Source organism: Crotalus tigris, unplaced genomic scaffold (assembly GCF_016545835.1).
Source record: "Crotalus tigris isolate CLP2741 ecotype Arizona unplaced genomic scaffold, ASM1654583v1 scf7180000024337.5909745, whole genome shotgun sequence".
Taxonomy (NCBI): Eukaryota; Metazoa; Chordata; class Lepidosauria; order Squamata; family Viperidae; genus Crotalus; species Crotalus tigris.
The window spans coordinates 3743602-3763131 of NW_024100507.1; the positions used below are offsets into that span (position 1 = coordinate 3743602).

Genomic DNA, 19530 nt, shown 5'->3' on the forward strand with positions numbered 1-19530 from the left:
TCCGCCGCCGTGTGCAAAAAAAAAAAAAAGGTTCAATCAATCAGTCAATTTCAACTTCTCATGGGGAAAAAAAATATCTCGCAAAGTTGGAATTGATTGATTGAATTTTTTAGTCTGCTGTTACCACCGCAGCCACGCCCACCCAATGGGCCACACCCACCAGGCACCCGACGATGCATAAGTGGGTTTTGGGTTACAGTTTGGGCACTCGGTCTCTAAAAGATTCGCCATCACTGACATAGCACATCCAGCAACCATGTGTTGAGATGGGGCTACCTTCCTGTTTGGCTACCAATATCTTCTACTGACATCTGGAAATTGAGTGTGAAATTTTTCTCATCTTCTCTTTCCATAGTTTAGGCTGTAACACTTTGGTTTCAGTGTTAGGATCTCCTTTGAGGCTGAAGACAAATTGGAGACAACTTCAAGGTCTATTCTTCCTTGCCAGCCCCATCCCCAAGAGAGATGCTATCAAAGATGAAAATTCCTAACCTTGGAAAACTTTCAGCCCTGTCCTTTAAGGCTACCCTCCCACTCTTGCCTTCCTCCTGACGTGGAGGAGTAGCCATTTTAAAATAATTTCTTTTCCGGGCCCATACACATAACTCTTCTCTTTTGCCAGGAACCCAGTCAGCCAGGCAACCAGTGAGTTGGAGTTTTCCTCCTGTTGTTAAGATTGATGTGCGGCTTGGGTGGTCTATCTTTTTTTAATTTGGGGGCACCATATGGACACTCAGTACACACCTATCTTCTGTTTAATCCATTGCAGATTAAGAGAGGGACTCTTTAATAGTAAGGAGGATGAAAGAGGGCAGGCAGGAAGGAGGCAACATATGCAACTGCTTTCTGCTTTGAAGTTGCAGCACCGACACCTTGTGTCAGATCCTAGCCTGATGAGAAAGAAGTGTCTTTGGACAGAGTGCAGTCTGGACACTTCCAAAGTGGCCTTGCTATTTAAAATGTTGCATCTGTTTTCACCGTTTAGAACTTGAGAGGGTTTCACAGTCGCCCCTCTCATTAAACCCGGGCAGACCTCAAGGGTGAATCCTAGGAACATGTCCCAGGTGTAGGAGCAGGCTCCAATAAACCTCTTTTGATTCTTCTTTTCTTTGTTTCCCTGAAGTTCAGCAGCTGACAGCCCCATCAAGTTCACCCTACTTAGGAAAGATTCAGTGGGGAAAGGGGTGGGAGGGGAGAAGCTACCCATTTAACAGCAGCCTTGATCTGGAATATTATCAGGAAACCCACATTTGGCAGCTAACATCTTCAGCAGTCAACTAACACAAGGCAGTAGCATTACCTCTTTGAACAAAGGCGTGCAGTGAAAAGAAGAAAGAGATCATTTTGCCACAAATCAGTGCATGCCATCCTTGAAACAGTACGCCAGCTCGTCCTTTGTCTTAGAGAAAACAGGCTGTCTGAAAGTCCCCCCTGGCAGTAGAAACTTCTTTGGCTCCAGCAGAAGTCAAGATTTCACCTCAAATCCCCAAACCTGCTATTCAGGCATTGCCACTGACATCATAGACACATGCAAGGCGATGGTGTAGCATTCTCACCAGTGGTCAGGATGATAACAAGATCAAAGGCTCACAACTACTTCAGCCGAAGTGATGGAACAGGTTTGATCAAAATGAAAAGAAAGGGCCTGTATATAGAGCATATGAGTAGCTTGGAGCCCACATGTTGGTTAATACCTTTGAAGTTACTCTTTTTTTAATTGTAAATTACTTCATAGGTGCATTAAGCTGCTCTCAGCACTGTTCATCTGTATAAGTGGATTGTATAATAAGTCAAAAAATACATGACAAGTCTTTTTCCCCAGCCAAAAAAAGCAAAACGAATTACCGCTCCCAGGCAGGTCAGCAGCTTCTGATCTCAAAAAGGAAGTTAAAAGAAAGAAGATGAAAAGAATGTTCCTTTGCACAGGTGTGGTCCTAGCCAGCTTCCCCAACTTGGCACCTTCCTCCCAGATGTTGGGGAAAGAGGGCTAGGACTCAACCCCCGTCTGCACAGAGTATAATATCTTGGGTCACCACTCATCTTCCCCCTCTCCATCCCTCTCCTCCAGCTACAGTTCCCCCCCACCACCACCCTTTGACAACAGCTCCCTTCCTTTCCTTGGAGAGGACTGTGAATTTTCTGTCCAGATAACTAGTGCTGCTGAATTTATGGGAATTATTACCAGATTAACCAGATCCTTTAAGAGGGCTGCAGCAATTTATAGATGTCAGTTTGTGTGCATTCCCTTGCAACTTGAGCTGCAGAGAGGTATTCAGAGAAACACTTATATGCCGCCCTTAAACCTTAAACAGCGTGCTTTTCAATGCAGGTAGTCCTCCACTTACAACTGTTCATTTAGTGACCGTTTGAAGTTACAACATCACTGAAAAAAGGGACTTATAACCATTTGTCCACGCTTGTGACTGTTTGGTATCCCCATGGTCATGTGATCAGAATTTGGATGCTTGTCAAATGACAGTTGCAGTGTCCTGGGATCATGTGATCCCCTTTTGTGACCTTCTGACAAGCAAAGTCAATGAGGAAGCCAGATTCAGTTAACAACTATGCTACTACCTCTACAACTACAGTGATCCACTTAACAACTATGGAAAGGTCGTAAAATGGGGCAAAATTCACTTACTAACTGTCTCACCTCATTGTTAATATTTGATTATGTTTATTCTGCATTCCTTAAAAAGCTTCAGCTGCTAATTTCAGCAGATCTGGCTACCAATATTGATACCAAGCAAGGCCCAGACAGTCTGCTGGTCATTCGGCGATCCTATCTGATCACACAAGCTTCAAAGCTTAGAAGTTCCTTTGCTTTCAAAGAAGGAAGAGGAAGAGGAAGAGGAGGAGGGAAAGGAAGGAGAGACAAGGAGGCAGAAAAGGAAACCATCATCCCCGGCTGATAACCCTACAGTACAGTAATTACTAAAGCTAAGAAAGAGAAAGAAGAAACTTTCTGGAAATACGATCCTTTTTAGAGCATTACAATATTGCCTTGGAAAAAGCCCACATGAGGCTACCAGATATCACAACAGGCAAAGAAGGATACAGATGACTGGAATGGAGGACAAATGGCAGGGGAAGGATGACACACTCTTTCATTTTCTTGGCATCTGTGACAAATTACGAGGGGAAAAAAAATACCCTGGCCAGGGATCTCCAATCTCTTCAGCTCATTGCCCCTTCGTTCAGATTGTTCATTGATTGCCAAATATTTATTGAATGAAAATAATTTAATAATTTAATAAATAATACTTTAACTAATAGTACTATGAATAATAATAATAATGGATAGACCCATCAATCCTTGAGGTTGACATTGTTCACTTTGAGGAACTGGCCTTAGGCCTACGTGTATATGAAATTGCTTTTTCCAGCATCCCAAAAATTTGTTTTTCAATTGCAATGTTTTTTCCAACAAATCTTTATTTTCAGGAGCATATACCCGTGATAATGTGGAATCAACAATGCTGCACTTTCCAAATTTCACCGTAGAACTGGATGAGGATGGGGATGAGTCATGCGATCTAAGGACTACGTTGAGAGGTTGGATTGAACCAATTGCTGGAATTCGGAAAGAAAGTAAAGAAAGTAAACTGTCAATTAAATCTAGAGACTGTCATGTCTGTCAACAGATCAGAAAAAGCATTTATTTACAAGGTCACAATATACAAAAATATGAATTACTGTTATGAAAACATCCAGTTTTGTTTTTTTTGAAAAATGCACAAATATCTAGTACAAGGGTCCTTAACCCCTGGTCCGTTGACCGACATCAGACCGTGGCATGCCAAAACCAGGCCGCGCAAACAAGCGAAGCACCATCCACAGGAAGCAGGCAGCACACAAAACCACACACCCCCTCCAGTCCATGGAAAAATCTCTCTCCATGAACTGGTACCTGGGGCCCAAAAGGTTGGGAGGGGTGGGGGCGCTGATCTAGTATCAAAAGGGATCCCGAAGATACCAATTCCCTCTTTGTGCTTCCTTATCCTTCTTAGGTCAGGATGGAACTGAGATCCCTTATCGCTGCAGCCATTTCATGCACAAAAGCCCATCATCAGTCCTCTCAAGATGGAGCTTCCACTTAGCCAGGAAAATGTTGACTGGTTTTGTCTTTGTTGGCACAAGGAACCTGCAGGCATCGTGCCAGGTTGATCAAATGCACGAGAGGTGTGTGTTTCAACATTTCCTGGCTAGGTGGAAGGTCTGCCTTGAGAGAACTGATGCTGGACCTGGAAGAGCATGGCTCTATGATCTGCTGGAAATTTCCTGGAGGCAGGTGTGTCTGGCTAGCTCATCTGCAGCTGCGGCTGGAAAGGTAGGCATTCCAGGGAAGGGAAAGGGGGCAGATTGGACTAGGCCACTCTTTGCTTTATCTTCTGGAGAGCAGCCAGATGCAAAAGAGGACAAGGCTCCTGCATTTTAAATAGCTTCACAGTGGAAGGAATTTTAGGCATGCAAACGAGATCTGCTAAAATTTCTGCATAAGAATGAAAGACTTTGTCTGGCATCTGGATGCCCAAATCCTCTATTGTCACTTGCTTTGCTGAGGGTTTCTGCCAGTTGGGTAGTTTACCTTCACATTCCCAAGGTCCAAGCTACCCACTGCAGATATATTTCTTTATCCCTCTTGTTGTCACTTAGGAATGGAAAAGCAGTCATTGCACAGCACCAGCTATGGAGAAAAGGGGTTTTTTTTAAGATTTTTTTTTTTTTTTTTTTTTTGCTACTGGTCAAAGATCGGGCTACTGACCAGGGGACATGGAATAATTTTAGGCTATTCTTCACCTCTTGGAGGAAAAATGAGCCATTAGCTGAATGAATACAGTAAGCAAAGGATGAAAACTGCTGCTCTCATAGGTAATAACAGCTATCAGTTTAGAAGTCTGAAAATAGTTCATGGAGGACCAAGCTACTCATGGCTGAGCATCATGATGAATACACACCAATTCCAGAATGCAAGATGACATGTCATAAACATTAGCTGCTAAGGAGCAATAGGAGATTGTTCTTTCCTGTTACTGTTTATAAGCTTTTTGAATGCTCCTAATTGGCCACTATATAGCACAGAATCTAGGACCAGGCAAGCCTTGGGCCAGGTCCATATGAGTCTTTGATCTAGTGGAACATGTTAGTTAATTCTGTCATGATTTCAATAGGATTTATGCTTTCTTACATATATTTTAAGGTAAAGGTTTCCCTGTCCATTGCTAGGGCAGTGATGGCTAACCTTTTAGAGACCGAGTGCCCAAACTGTAACCCAAAACCCACTTATGTATTGTCGGGTGCTGGGTGGGCATGGCCTGTTGAGTGGGTGTGGCCATTGGGTGGGCATGGCTGTGGTAGTAACAGCAGACTGGGTGGGACTAAAAAGTTCAATCAATCAATTCCAACTTTGCAAGATCTTTTTTTTTTCCCCTCGAGAACTTGAAATTGATTGATTGATTGAACCTTTTTTTTTTTTTTTTGCATATGGTGGCAGAGGCCTAAAGTGAAAAAGTTTTATAAAACCCAGCTGAAGGCCTAGGACTGGGGCAATGGCGTGCGTGCCCACAGAGAGAGCTCTAGGGCATGGTGCTCAACTCCATTTCTTGGCTGAGGGAATCAGCATTGCCAGAAAAGCATGTCCACAATCATGAGGCTGGCATGACTATATGCCAAGGTGCATGAAATGCTGTTACCTTCCCCCTATTAATCTACTTGCATTTGCATGCTTTTGAACTACTAGGTGTGCAGGAGCTGGGGCAAGTAACCAGAACTCACCCTGTTGTGCGGAGCTCAGGTCTTGAACCTGGGCTGTTAGCTCTCCAGCTGACAAGCTCAGCGTCTTTAACCATTGAGCCATTGTTTATCTAGAAACAAATACATGTAAATTCCATGGGGTTACACCCTCGGAAATGAGCATAAGGGTTCGCCCTATGTTTATATCCAGCTTTCATAAACTTTGGGCTAGCATCTTTGTCTTGTCACCAATGTCTCCTTTCACCTCTAAGAGAAATCATTGATAAACCACCACCAACATTTTAAAATCTGCCTGTATTTAAGAAAACACTTTTAAAAATATCCATATTCATCCCCTCCCCCACCACTTATAACAGAGGGAAGAAAAGATTGTGAAACAGAGCACAGTTAGAAGAGGAGAGAGAGAGAAAATATTGGTTGGCCTTGTAAGCCAACACACTTATGTTACTGAGTTGAACCTGATAAAGAGTTGTGTTTTATTCTCTTTTATCTTTTGAAATGTCTCCATCGCCCAGCCTTTCACCATGCTCTTTTGCCCCACAAATTTCCATATCCCTTCCTGTTATGTTTCTTGGCTGGTTTTCCTCAGAGATTATATTAAGGGCTCCATAGCCCTGTTGAATGCTTCCTATTTCTTGATAAAGGAGGCCAAAATGCCTTGCCCGTCCTCACTAAATTGGAGGACGGACAGTTGGGCAGGGAGGAATAAGGCCTGAGTTTTTTTAAACAAGGAGCTAAAAATAATGATTGGTCTGTGTTATCTTGTTTCAAAAGAATCTTGCCTGCTGAGGAAGGCTAGCAAGAGGGTAAAACCTTCCACCCTTCTTTATTTTATTTTTTACAGGGTTGATAGAGGTGATAGTTGGGATTGAAACCCTGCAATCAGTTTAAAAAACAATAACTACAAAGTGTTCCTGTGGAACCAGGAATTTTAAATAAAAGTATTCATACTAATGATAAAAAAGGAAAAATCCAATCTCACAAACAAGAGGAAGCCACAAATTAGCCAGCCATCGTGGCTTGATGGAACGGTTGACCCATTTTCTACAAACCAGGTGGGAGGCAGGCACATTTACGCTCACTCTATTTGTGTGAGATGCCTTAACAACTTTATTCACTACCATCAATGTAAATGTATGGTGATAACCAGGTTGCCCCCAATGTTCTTGGCATACTACAGGCAGGGTTTTTTTGTAAAAAAAAAAAAAAAAAAAGGTGCTGGAACTCACATATGTCATAAAACCCGCCTTGCCTACCCTACAAGGTTCCATCCAAAAAAGGTGCCGGAACTCCGTTCTGGGCGTTCTATGACAAAAAAAGCCCTGAGGTATGGCCAAGGTAGAGCCTAGCTATCTTTGCATACCTTTGCATGTGGCCCTTGGCTTAATTTCAAGGCCACCTTGCTGCAAAGTCCACAGCAGATGGCAGCACCCAACTAATCTTGCCTGAGCCCCAAAAAGCAATGCAGGATCCATATTTGGAGGGAAAACCAAAAGGAAGCCATGAGAACGCATCTCCCTCAAATGTGAAAAAGACTTTTCAATCCCAGCAAAAGATCAGCTTGGAACTTGGTCCTTTCTCTAAAACTTGTTTCTTGGGGAGAAAGAAGGTACTGTCCAAAAGTTAGGAAGGGGGAGGGAGTATTAAAGAGAGAATAGGTGTCTCTCTGATGGAAGACAGATGGTCTATTCTGCCCATCTTCTTTTTAAACCTCCCTCTGGAGTGCAGGAGAAAAAGTAGTTCTTCAGCAACTTGGGACCCGAACTATAACATTCTGCAAGGTTTCATAAACATTAAATCTAGTTCTACAAAATACTTCTTGAATTATATGGGACATTTTCTAAAATACTGAGATATTCTAAGAGAGAATAATGTTAAAGGCAAGAAATTGGGAGGGGAAAAAAAATCACAAAACACTGAGATTTGCAAATACAGATTGCAGAAAGTCAACAGTGGTACCATTGACAATTAAAGACTTAAGTCAGCCCAACAACAAAGAAGAGCATAGTTGGGCAACTCATCTCTAATCAGATGCAATCTTTACAATTCCCAAACTTGTGGGGAGGGCTGAAGAAACATGAAGAAGAAAACTGACCAACCTTAGTTGTGACCTATGATTAATATATTTGGAATAATAATAACATTAGTCAACTGCAAAAGCTTACATCTTGTGACAATACCTTTAACCCCATGAAATGTCCACATCTGCCTATCCCAGATCCTTGGGAAGGACTCACTAAGTGGATGAAAATACCAAATCCAGTCTGAACATCTGACCAACCGTGCAAGCAGCCACAATAATGGTGCATTGGAATATGTGCAAGAAACAACATTTGCCAGCAAGCAGAACTGGTGGAGCCAAAGTGAGGAAATGAAAGTGTTCTGGGACTTTAGAATTCAAACAGACAAGCATCTGTCACACAACATCCCAGATTTCACAATTGTTGATAAGAAAGACAAAAAAGTCTGTTAGTGGACTTTCCATTACCGGGAGACAGCAGAAGACAAGGGAAAGAACTGGAAAAAAATTACAAATGCAAAGACCTACAAATAAAAGTAAAACAATTCTGGCAAAAGGATGCAAAGATAGTATCAATAGTAAGAGGTTCCTTGGATCAATCCCAAAACATCTGGACCCCACTTGAGCACCATCGGCATTGACAACATCACCACCAATCAATTGCAAAAGGCAGCTTTACTTGGAACAGCTTACATCCTGCAACAATACATTTGACACCAACAAACAACAACCTCTACCTATCCCAGATCCTTGGGGAGGACTTGACAGGTGGATAAAAATGCCAAATCCGGTCTAAACATATAATTGACTGTGCAACAACCATAACAAAACAACAATAACAACAACAATGTAAGACAAGCCACATACATCAGGCAACAGCTGTGATATTATAGGCTCTTGGCTTTTCCACTGAAGGGCAATCATTTCTTTGTTTGAGCCTGTTAAATTCAAAGTGTTTGACAATAATAAGCCATAACAATAAAATAAAAAGATGAAAAGCATTTCCAAAAACTGCAGCAGAAAATGAAAGTGGTCTTTGCTGGGGACCCCAATAGGAATCAGGGGAGCTTCCCTTGAAAGAGAGGCTGGTCCAGTGCCATGGTGGAAAAGATCCTCCCTTGTCTTTGAATTGAGAGAGCACCTGATGATAAACCCCCCCATGACCAAGACAGGAAATCTGTGAAGTCCCAGATGCTGATGAATTACAGCTCAGCCCCCTCCCACCAATCAGACTGGCCAAGTATGATGGATGCTAAAAATTACAATTCAAGGACAGCAGGAGGGATGTGGGAGAAGATACTTCCTCAACTTTTCAAGTCACCCAGTTGGATTGTGGGCTGATGGTTTTTGTGACTGCTTGTGGTATTGTCCAGCACTGTAACACCCACTAGTTTCTCATCTCCCTTTCTAAGCCTGTTTTTATTTTAATGGCCATGATGAAGTGAAGGGGGAAAACAACACCCTGCCAAGTAAAAGGAATATCACTGTCAAAGGGAGTAAAAAACTTGTCCTGTGGTAGCCAAGAGCCTGTGGATACAATAAGAAAGATTTTGAAGCCCGTTAAAGGCAAACATCTTGGCTGGAGCGAATTGAGACCTGTTTTTCTGGAAAAGCTTTGGTATTCAGCTTCAAGGCAGATTTAAGATTTGATATCAAAAAACATTATGGTGATATCCCGGAATTAATCTTTGTTTGTACATTGACAGGAGGATGACTAGGGGGATCAAATGGGTATAACAGAATGGTTGAGATGTTTCTAAGACACAAGTTGATCCTTTTTGTCTTTGCAACCCAGCTTTTCCACATTTGTGTACATGAAAATATAATGCGTCTTAAAACCTGAACTAAGAATGAAATGAGCTAACTGTGGTGGTGGAAATGAGAGAGAGAGAGAGAATACAAATGTTTTGAGTTTAACTATTAAGCATAGTTTCCAGCTAGTGTACTCAGAACTTAAAATTAAATAAATGAAAGAAACATGTTTCATTTTTGGAGGTTGTTTTTATTGTTGCTTTTTTAAATGCAGCAATAATGTGATTAACAGGAAATAAAGAAACAGGGCTTTGCAGGCGTTAACTCTTTACGTTCTGGATTGCTTCTCTTAGAAAACCTGAGGGGAGAGGAGAGGGGAGCAGATTGTGGCTTACATGGAAGGGGGGAAAATAATGTACTGCTTCTCATTTCACACTAAAATGTTTTACAAAGAGAAATGTCCATTTACAATTATGCAGAACCTGAGCACCAACACAGTTACGATTAAAGAAGGCCCAGCAAGACCCATCAAAACAATATGGTTATTTTTATATAATACATTATATGGCGATTTTACTTGGTGCCTATGTCCAAAATGTCAGTGGAATAATATCTTTGATTCAATGCAACTACTTATAGATGAAATTGATCTCCATTCTAGTTTTTACTAGATTTTAGTGGAAACTTTTTTTAGTTTCTACCTTCTGTTGATTTCTGTAGATCATATAAGAAGTTAAAGAGTAAGTCAGAGCAATATCAAAGGGGCTCTTGGTAATGCTAGAAGAAAAAACTGTTTTAAGTACTAGAGCAGCCATAATACCTGGCGAATAGGTGCTGTTACAGGATATGAATAAGTGCACTGTAATAGGTGCTGCTACAAGATGTGAAGGTTCAAGTAAACAGCAATCATTGGGTCTATCTGGGAAGATGGTATTTGTGGAAATTCATAAATATCTACAGATCTATAGTGGCCTGGTTTGTGTTCCTCACTCAGCTGTCACTTTGAGCTCAGAAAGGCGATTATTTTCCACTTCTGAGGTTTAAAGTTGTGTAATATTCCCCTCGGCTGCTGTGATTATTTTAATTTTTGTTATGTGACAGTAATTTGTTTTATTTTATGACTGTTCACTGCCCAGAGTTACTTGTATTGAGAGGGGTGACTGTACAAATCAATCCAATCCAATCCCATCTCATCCCACCCCATCCCATCCCATCCATCCATCCATCCATCCATCCATCCATCCATCCATCCATCATCTGCACATAAACCTAAGCCATTTACATTACAATTAGAAATTTTATTTTATCCTTGCAATAATACTTTCATGCACTGATAACATCCTGAATAAGTTGGGTTGCTTTTGGTGACAGTATAGAAATTACTATTATAATAACAGAACTTGCAATTAGGGTGCATGGATGGATAAATGGATGGATGGATGGATGGATGTGTGTATGTGTACTGACACATGGTGTACAATAACTGAACTTTGTTCTGGTCCATTCCTGGTTGTAGTTCAAATTGCTGATTTTGACTGTAAAGACTTAAACTATTTGGGGACTGTGGTATTTTAAGAATCTCTTTATCCTCTGTCTAGTTCCTAAGTTTCTTCTCAAATGACTTTTTCTTCATCTTTGGTCTTTAGCGTAAGTGAACCAGGACACAACTTTTTTTTTTTGATACTAACTGTACAATTATTTTATGTTGGAAGTCTTATTTTTCAGTACCACCGAAGTCCTTAGCATCCTAGTTAGGGTTAAAGTTAGTTGATGTTAAGCTTGGTTTTAACCTGGTTTATGATCTTGCTGCTAGCATTTTGTTTTCTGAACTTATTTCAGATCTTTCAGATTTGTCAGCTGCTCTAGAATATTTTTGCCTGAAGAGCAAGATATAAATCCTTTAACATAAAATAACAAAGCACTATGTTTGTTACACTGAAAGCAAATGATAGGATTATCAAGTTCACCATGATCTTCACAGCCAGGTGGAAGTTTGAATGCAGCTTCTCTGGATGATGTAAATCCAATACTGACCTTCGTACACCCCAACTGGGTCACCAAACAAACTTGAAAAAGTTGCTCTACAAGTTATTCACTGCTGTAAATTCTTGTGCTGGGTTTACACGAGATACCAAACCACTAGATAATCTACTATATTTTATCATATTTTCTTCACTCTATATTTATGATTGCACAGATAGCAGGGACTGACACCGGTATTCGAAGAGACCAGTAGTGTTTTTAAAAGGGACTCCAAAAAAAAGGAACTGTGAATCTTTCCACTTTTACAGGAGAACCAACATTAGCCCAAATACCTTCCCCATATTCATTCATGGAAATGTCAGCCCATTATCTATCTATATCTCTCAGTTTGATAAGCTAAGTAAAAAAGAGATTTGTGGCTGGGGAAAATGAGTGTATACATGGGGGTGCCATTAACCCTCATATGAAGGAGAGCTAGTCACGCATTTCCCTTACATAATAAAAAAGAAAACACTCTGAATCCAGCATGACACCTTATTCTGCCCATGGCATAAGAAATGTCTTGGTATTCAACAATAATGAAGACCAAGGGCCCCATCCTTATGCCAATGTCATACAGACCGTAGCTCTTGTTATAGATTGGATGGGCCAGCTATGGTGCAATATGGATGTTACATGTCACATACGGGACAAGCAGAGAAGAATTTAGAACACCTAAATTCTCACATGCTTACACAGGAGGCCTGTTTTAACATTGCAGTTCAAGAGATAGAAGGAAGGAAGGAAGGAAGGAAGAAAGGAAGGAGAGAGAGAGAAGAAGAAGAAGGAAGGAAAGAAGGAAGGAAGGAAGGAAGGAAGGAAGGAAGGAAGGAAGGAAGGAAGGAAGGAAGGAAGGAAGGAAGGAAGGAAGGAGGGAGGGAGGGAGGGAGGGAGGGAGGGAGGGATACTTTTGGTCCAAACTCTAGGCTGTGACTTGAGGTCATTTTACTGCCAACCAGCTCTTTTGTGTAGCTGACAATAGCTTCATTAAAAGCACCCCAAAATGTGAATGTAATTGCTCATAACTCTAAACACAGTTTAAGACATTAGCAGAAATTCCACTGATTTATAAAGTCCCATTGTCTGTTCATTACCCAAGCACGCAGATGACATGGGAGTTCGACAGACCACAGGCACATTCCAGGCAATAAAGAACACAGCAGCATTATGGGCTGAAGGCTGGAGGAGTCCCAAAATGAAATATTTGGACAATATAAAACTGCAGGGCAAGATTGGGCAATTTCATTTCTGCCCTGGATATTTGCTAAGGAAACTTAGGATGGCCAGCTAGTGCTCTTCCTAGAAAACCCAGAGAATTCAGGTCAGGAATACGAAACAGTGGCTGGAGAAAATAAAGCGGGAGGGATACAGGTAGATTTTCAGACCTCTTCCAGGAAATGGAATGGCCTGTGTGCTCTCCAAATATTTCCTCCCTCCTCATCCATAACGTTTGCAGGCTAATAATGCAGAAGCTTCTCTTGTTTCTGCAAAGGTCAGTCCATTCCACTTTTCCACAGCTTCCCACAACTAGAACTACGGCTATTTATGTGAGCTTTAAGAGAGAGGGACATGCGAGACATTTGCATAACAATAGAGAGATTTGCCATCCAAATGGGGCTTTAATTAATAGCAGGCAGAAGGGAAGCTAGTCAAGCAAAAAACAAATACCCATGCCTCACACAGACACATACTGTAGACATCCTGGCGGTGGGATTTACACATCAGGCTATGCCTGAGCATTTTGATCATTTTGATTGGGGGAGATCACAAGACCTCGATGGCAGAAGAGAACCTCTCAGCTGGTGGCTTGCAAACTGCTGACAAGGCCAGTTCATATGGACCAGAAATTGCCGAGATGGAGATGTTGACTCATCATGCCAAGAAATGTCATGTTTGAGCACATGTACATTTCTGATAAAGTTGTGAAACGCTCTGCGTTTGTTCTCATAAATACCAAGCGATAAGATAAGCAAATCAGAACAGGATTCATCGTTAGGAAGACCTGTTGTTTTGCTTTGAACACCTCTGCTTCAAAGCCTGTGGCTAAGAATGCAGGATGTAAGGCCAAGATGTAAACACAGACTGGGACTTAGTTTCAAAGAAACCAAACCAGGGTTGGAGTTTTCAAGCATAAAATCCAGCTTTGCAGCAGTGAAGGGCTTCTGATGCTGCTGAAATCCCAGGAAGTCCACGGAAGATGGCCAAAAGTGAAAGAAGACTTGTCAGCTTTCAGCACTCAAGAGCAGGACTCCCTGTCCCACCTTTTCTGTTGGTTTCCAATTAGGAATGTGGAGATTGGGATTATACGGGTGCTCTTATTACATGACCGAGGAGGATCTGCAACAAAGCTTTAAAAAGGGGTGTCCAACCTTGGCAGCTTTAAGACTTGCGGACTTCAACTCCCAAAAGTCAACCCCCAAAAGAATTTTGGGAGTTGAAGTCCACAGGTATTAAAGTTGCCAAAGTTGAACATCCCTGGTCTAAAATATCAAGGTGATGACCACAATTTTGTGATGGAAGGATGGAGCTTTGATCACATAGTTGTACTCCCCATCTTGCCTTTTTAGACCTCCCCACTTCTTGCACACAACCCTGACTTGGCTGCTGAGGTAAAGCTACACACCAAAAGTTATCAAATGCTGATTTATTAGAATGCCCTTTGTAGTGTAAAGCAAGGAGGCACAAAGATCTTTCTAGCTCTCTCTCCACTAGAGGACTTTTGCTGAAGGCTCATCTCTGTTCCTTTGGGGGCAGGTGGAGACACTTCCAAACATTGGAATGTCCTTCCTTTTTTAATCTTTGAAGACAGATGCATTTGTGGCCTATGCGAGGCTCACAGACATTTGGGAAAATGTGGAAAGCTGACACTGCTTTGGAGCAAGTCAATTTCCCATGTTTTTTTTCATTAAAAGAAATGTTCAAAAACATCAGTGGAGCAGGGAGGCTGGCAAATACTTGAGGCTTCCAGATCTAGATATTCACTCTGTAGCTCTGCTTAAAAGTTAGCTGTCTGCAGGTTGTTTCATCTGCCAGCTACAAATATTTGGGTACAGCAGTCACTTCAAGGTAGCACAGAGACCCTATCTGTGATTTCTCAGTGTGGATTTGGATATAACAGTAAAGCAGTGGTGTAGAAGCCAGCTATAAACCATAGGTGGATTGATATCCTAGTTTAGTAATCTCTGGATACTCCTGTCCAGATTTTTTCCTTTATTTGATGAACATGTCATCAAATGTTGATCACATCAACAGCAAATCCACTTCTTGAACTCAGCCCCATATTGGCTGTGTAGTTAAGGGTGCCATGAATGTGACCTAGCATGAATATGGAACCTTGTACACAAGTGGAAAGCTTTGACACAAAGAACAAAAATAACTGGAGCCCACAGATTGGTGGCCTTCACCTTTCACATGCACACCTAGAGCCATAAGATTTTCTCTTTGCTTTGGACTTGGCACATTACCCTGCAGCGATGGTTTCTAAGGCATTGTTTATGGTTTAGCTCCTTGTACAAATCGAACTGTACTTTTTCAATAAGCCACCATTGTATGAAACAGTGGTGGCGAACCTATGGCACGGGTGCCAGAGGTGGCACTCAGAGCCCTCTCTGTGGACATGCGCGCTGTCGCCCCAGTCCTAGGCCTTCAGCTGGGTTTTATAAAACCTTTTCACTTTAGGCCTCTGCCGCCGTGTGCAAAAAAAAAAAAAAAGGTTCAATCAGTCAATTTCAACTTCTTGTGGGAAAAAAAAGATCTTGCAAAGTTGGAATTGATTGATTGAACTTTTTAGTCCCCACCCAGTCTGCCGTTACCACCGCAGCCACGCCCACCCAATGGGCTACACCCACCCAGCACTCGAGGATGCATAAGTGGGTTTTGGGTTGCAATTTGAGCACTCAGTCTCTAAAAGGTTCGCCATCACTGGTATAAAACATGGTTTAGGGCAAGAAGGGAAGCCATCTTTGTGTCTGTTGAGGCTCAAGGCCCTGGGGCCACCCCACCCTTTGCCCTTATAGAGTGACAGAGTGACAAGGAGCCCTATCCTATCAACCAGTGAAGTGGAACTGAACACCATCTATAGAAGTGAAAGAGCCTGAGGACCCAGTGTCCAGTGAGGATCTAAGGATTACGGCATGCCACCTGATAGGATTCCAGACAGAATTAGTTTAATGTTTCATCCTTCTTTTTGGAGAAAAGATTGTCCATGCATAAATATGCAACTAAGGTCAAGATAAGGACACCTTCAAATCAACTTCAACTTCAACTTCAAAGACTCATATAGTTTCCTTGCAGCAGAATGAAAGTGGTTTGCCACATACTTCTTCCGGATTTTTTCTTTCTTTTTTTTTCAATGTCCCATTTGGATCTAAAACAAGCCAGGCCTATTTGTAGTTTTCTATGGCTGTACTTATTCCCGCTTAATTTAACCTTGCCTTATGGAATTAACCAATTTTCTGAATATAGATAACATACTGAACAAGGCCACAGGATGGGCTTGTGTGACATATTGGATATAATGAGGTTGCAGTTTGGGGTTCAGCTGACTGTGAGAAAACAGCCTATGAATCTGATGGGCCCAAATCAGCCCAGAAAAACTTTGCAGCCCAGGGAAGAAGTCCCAGAAGTATCTCTTAAAATATCTTCTGGGATTATGTTACTATAAAAGGTCACCAGCAATGGGATTTGAGCAGTTACCAAACAGAAACATACACACATCCGGGTGTCGGGCTGTCTGTTGCAGAGTTTTACCTTCCTGGGGCTTTGAAGTCTTTCATGTTTGAAAAGCATCAAAAAGCCACTACAAATGTTAATAAAATTAGAGCCATCTGAATGTTGGATTCACATGTGCCTTTGAAAGCTGGCCTCTGATCAGTTATTACCTTCAATTACCTTGTTGTCCACTCTTTTTAGCTGGGGGTTAAACTCTTAACACTTCCCTTTGAAGTGGTTATCCTTTTATCTATGACCAGACTGAGGAATTTAAGGGCAATAATCAATGGAGGTTTCATAAGAATAGGAGAGGCACAGCAACAGAAAATAGGTGTGAACTTCCCTTTAACCACCAGCTGGCTGGCTTCTTTGAGGAAGGGAGAGAGGGAGGGAGGGAGGGAGGGAGGAAGGAAGGAAGGAAGGAAGGAAGGAAGGAAGGAAGGGAAGGAAGGAAGGAAGGAAGGAATTGTTCTCCAACACATGATCTCATTAAAAAAAAAAACAATGTGCAAATCAGCACTAAAAGCCAAAACTGAGGGGTGATAATTTGGGTGAAAGACAACAAAGGAGTGAGTTCTTCATCAAAGGGAGATGAAAAAAGTAATGAAGCACAAAGATACAATTAAAGAATTGCCTTAATCAGAGCTTTGATGTCTGACATAGTCCATAACCCTGTTAAGAGGAGAAAGCGAGGTAAATTCACCTCTCTGATATAGGAGAAAGAGGCTGATGCAACAACAGATTACAACTCTTTCAGGTCTACAGAGAAATGGGTTTTTTTGCACCCCAAGGGTAAGGTAAATTAATCTAGAAAGATTACCCCTTCATTTTTACTCTTCAGCAGTTTATAGCCGGTATCAGATGATGATGATGTTGATGAAATATTGAAGGAGAAGATAGAGAAGACTATTCAGGCAGGGCTACCAGATTTGAGCTGCAACATTCTGCAAAATCACTAGATGATGGCAATAATAATAATAATAATAATAATAATAATAATAATAATAATAATAATAATTCTGGATTTCTACTGACATCAAGTGGGCCTCAAGATGTTTGAGGCTTAGATCTAGTCTCTCTAATGTAAGTCCCTCTATGTTACTTTGGACTATTTGTAATCTTTCAAGACCTTAGGCCAGACCTACCTTCAGGCAGAATGAAACATCTGCCTCTGATATGCTGAAATGCGGGCAATAAGGAGTGGCAACCAGTTGTTGAATTACAGAGTTGTGTGCCACATGGTCTGCCTTCCACTCCTAACCTAGCCTGCTGCCCTCAGAGATAGTGATGGATGCTGATCCAATCCCAATCCCAGTTTTGAAATGGGGGTTCAGTTGCTAACCAGCTACCTTCTGTAGAAGGATCAGGCCCAATCCTTACCTGAATCAAGGTTTCTGAGAATGGCCCCTACATACTGCTTTAGAAAAACAGGTCGAAAGTAATTCATGTATGTCAACTGGACAATTTGGATAAAAAATGCAAGCTATAGCTATGATCAATGAAATAATATATAAAAACACATCACTCATAGGTAGTATTCACATGTCAAGTTAATTCATATCCACAGTGATGAAAGGAAAGGAAGCCAATTTATGCCTTTATGAATTGAAAGCGTGCTAAGTTCTAGTTAATGTTTATTTCAGAAAATAGGGTGCTAGATATTCGCTTCGTTTACACCTCACACAGAACTAAAGTTTGTGTAATCATAGTTTACTGAATAAATTGTAATTGGCTGGTTTGCACAACATGCCATAAATCATGGTTTTCAGACCACAGTGGCTGGATGCACCCAACATTTTAAGCCATAATATGATTTGTCTGGTTTGGGTTTAGTTTCATCCATCTTACAAAATCAGTTTTTTTAAAAAACAAAACAAAACAATTCTTTGCTGAATAAGCCACAACTGGGTTAGTTCAGTCATTCCAGCTAAGTGTGAATCCTACTCTAATGTGACTTGTTTGGTTTTGATTTAAGGTCTTTGTGGAACACAGCCATTGTTACTTATTAACCTTGTTAATTCATTAGCCTATGGTGCCAAACAACTGTGACTAATCACACAAGCCGAGTCCCACAGATTGAATTCAAATTCATGTTGGTTTAGGATGTTGGTTTGGGATGATTTATTTATTTATTTAAAATGTTTATGTAGCCTTAAAACCAAATTCTGGGTGGCTAGCAAATTTTCAAAGTTGACTATAGCTCTTCCATAATAGCCTAGGGCAGAGGTCCCCAACCTTTTGGGCACCAGGGACCGATTACATGGAGAGAGTTTTTTTGCAAACCAGAGAGGGCAGGGCGTGGTTTTGTGTGCTACCTGCATCCCGTGGATGGGGCTTTGCTTGTTTGTGCGGACTGGTTGCTGGCATCGTGGCCCAGAACTGGTCCATGGACCGGGGGTTGGGGACCCCTGGCCTAGGGTTCTTATTAAAACTCCTTAAATCTAACCCAACACAGCCTTGTAAATGTATTTTCTCGTTAGTGGGAAAATAAAACCTAAGTTAGAATGTGTCTTTTTCATTTTCTACTTACAAGTAGGCTCTTTAAAATGGCAGGGACATTCAATTAAAAAGGCTTTCAGCAAATCTTCTGCATGGACCTCTGAACTGAAGTTGAACACTCAGGGTAGTATACACCAACGTGCAGTCTCGATCAAGCCTTGCTTCTCAAGGACCTTCCCTAGGAAACTTGTCTTTTGCTTGTGGAGGGCAAAAGGCATGGAAGACCTCTCTTCAAACCCTCAGCCACAAAGGTGGGCTGCCACAAGAGAAATCAAAGCTGGTTCACAAGAACAGGGGAAAGACCAGAGCAAGCCAGAGGTTCCCCTCCTCCCCCACCACCAAGTTCATTGGTTTTGATGGAGTTGGTATGCCACTACAAGATCAATTTTTCTCCTAGAATGACTGATCAAATGTTTGACAAAGCCTCGGCAGTCCTGCTTTCTTTTCAGGAAAGCCTAATCAGATACTCACAAAACAAGCCACTGCCTTCTGAACAAGTGATCAGGTGCAAGATCACTATGACAAAGTGCTGAAATTAGCTAGGCTAGGATAACGGTTTGTTTTGTAAATCCTCCACCCCAACCACCCACCTCTGGAACCCTGGACATCAGGTCCTTACATTATAATCTGAGGCTATCTAATCATCCATATGCCATTTTCAATTCTATGTCTCAAGGGGATTCATTAGGAAGCCAAATTACCATCTCTTTGTATCTATAAAGGCAAGTCTGTAGTACACTTCTGAGATGAAATCAACATTCAGTCCTGTTAGG

At 41.5% G+C, this 19530-nt stretch overlaps 1 protein-coding gene across 2 annotated transcripts in view; it reads right to left on the bottom strand.

Moving 5' to 3' along the window:
- Positions 1 to 3463: 3463 nt before the first annotated feature.
- The window catches only part of CEP112 (centrosomal protein 112), a 312867-nt gene continuing 296800 nt past the window's right edge, over positions 3464 to 19530 (bottom strand). Inside the window, exon 29 of one of the 2 annotated variants that reach the window (XR_005554525.1) lies at positions 3464 to 3573. The gene's annotated coding sequence lies outside the window, so the exon portion shown is untranslated. Of the gene's footprint in view, positions 3574 to 5848; positions 5865 to 19530 lie in introns of those variants that run through there. The other variant, XR_005554526.1, reaches the window with a different exon arrangement.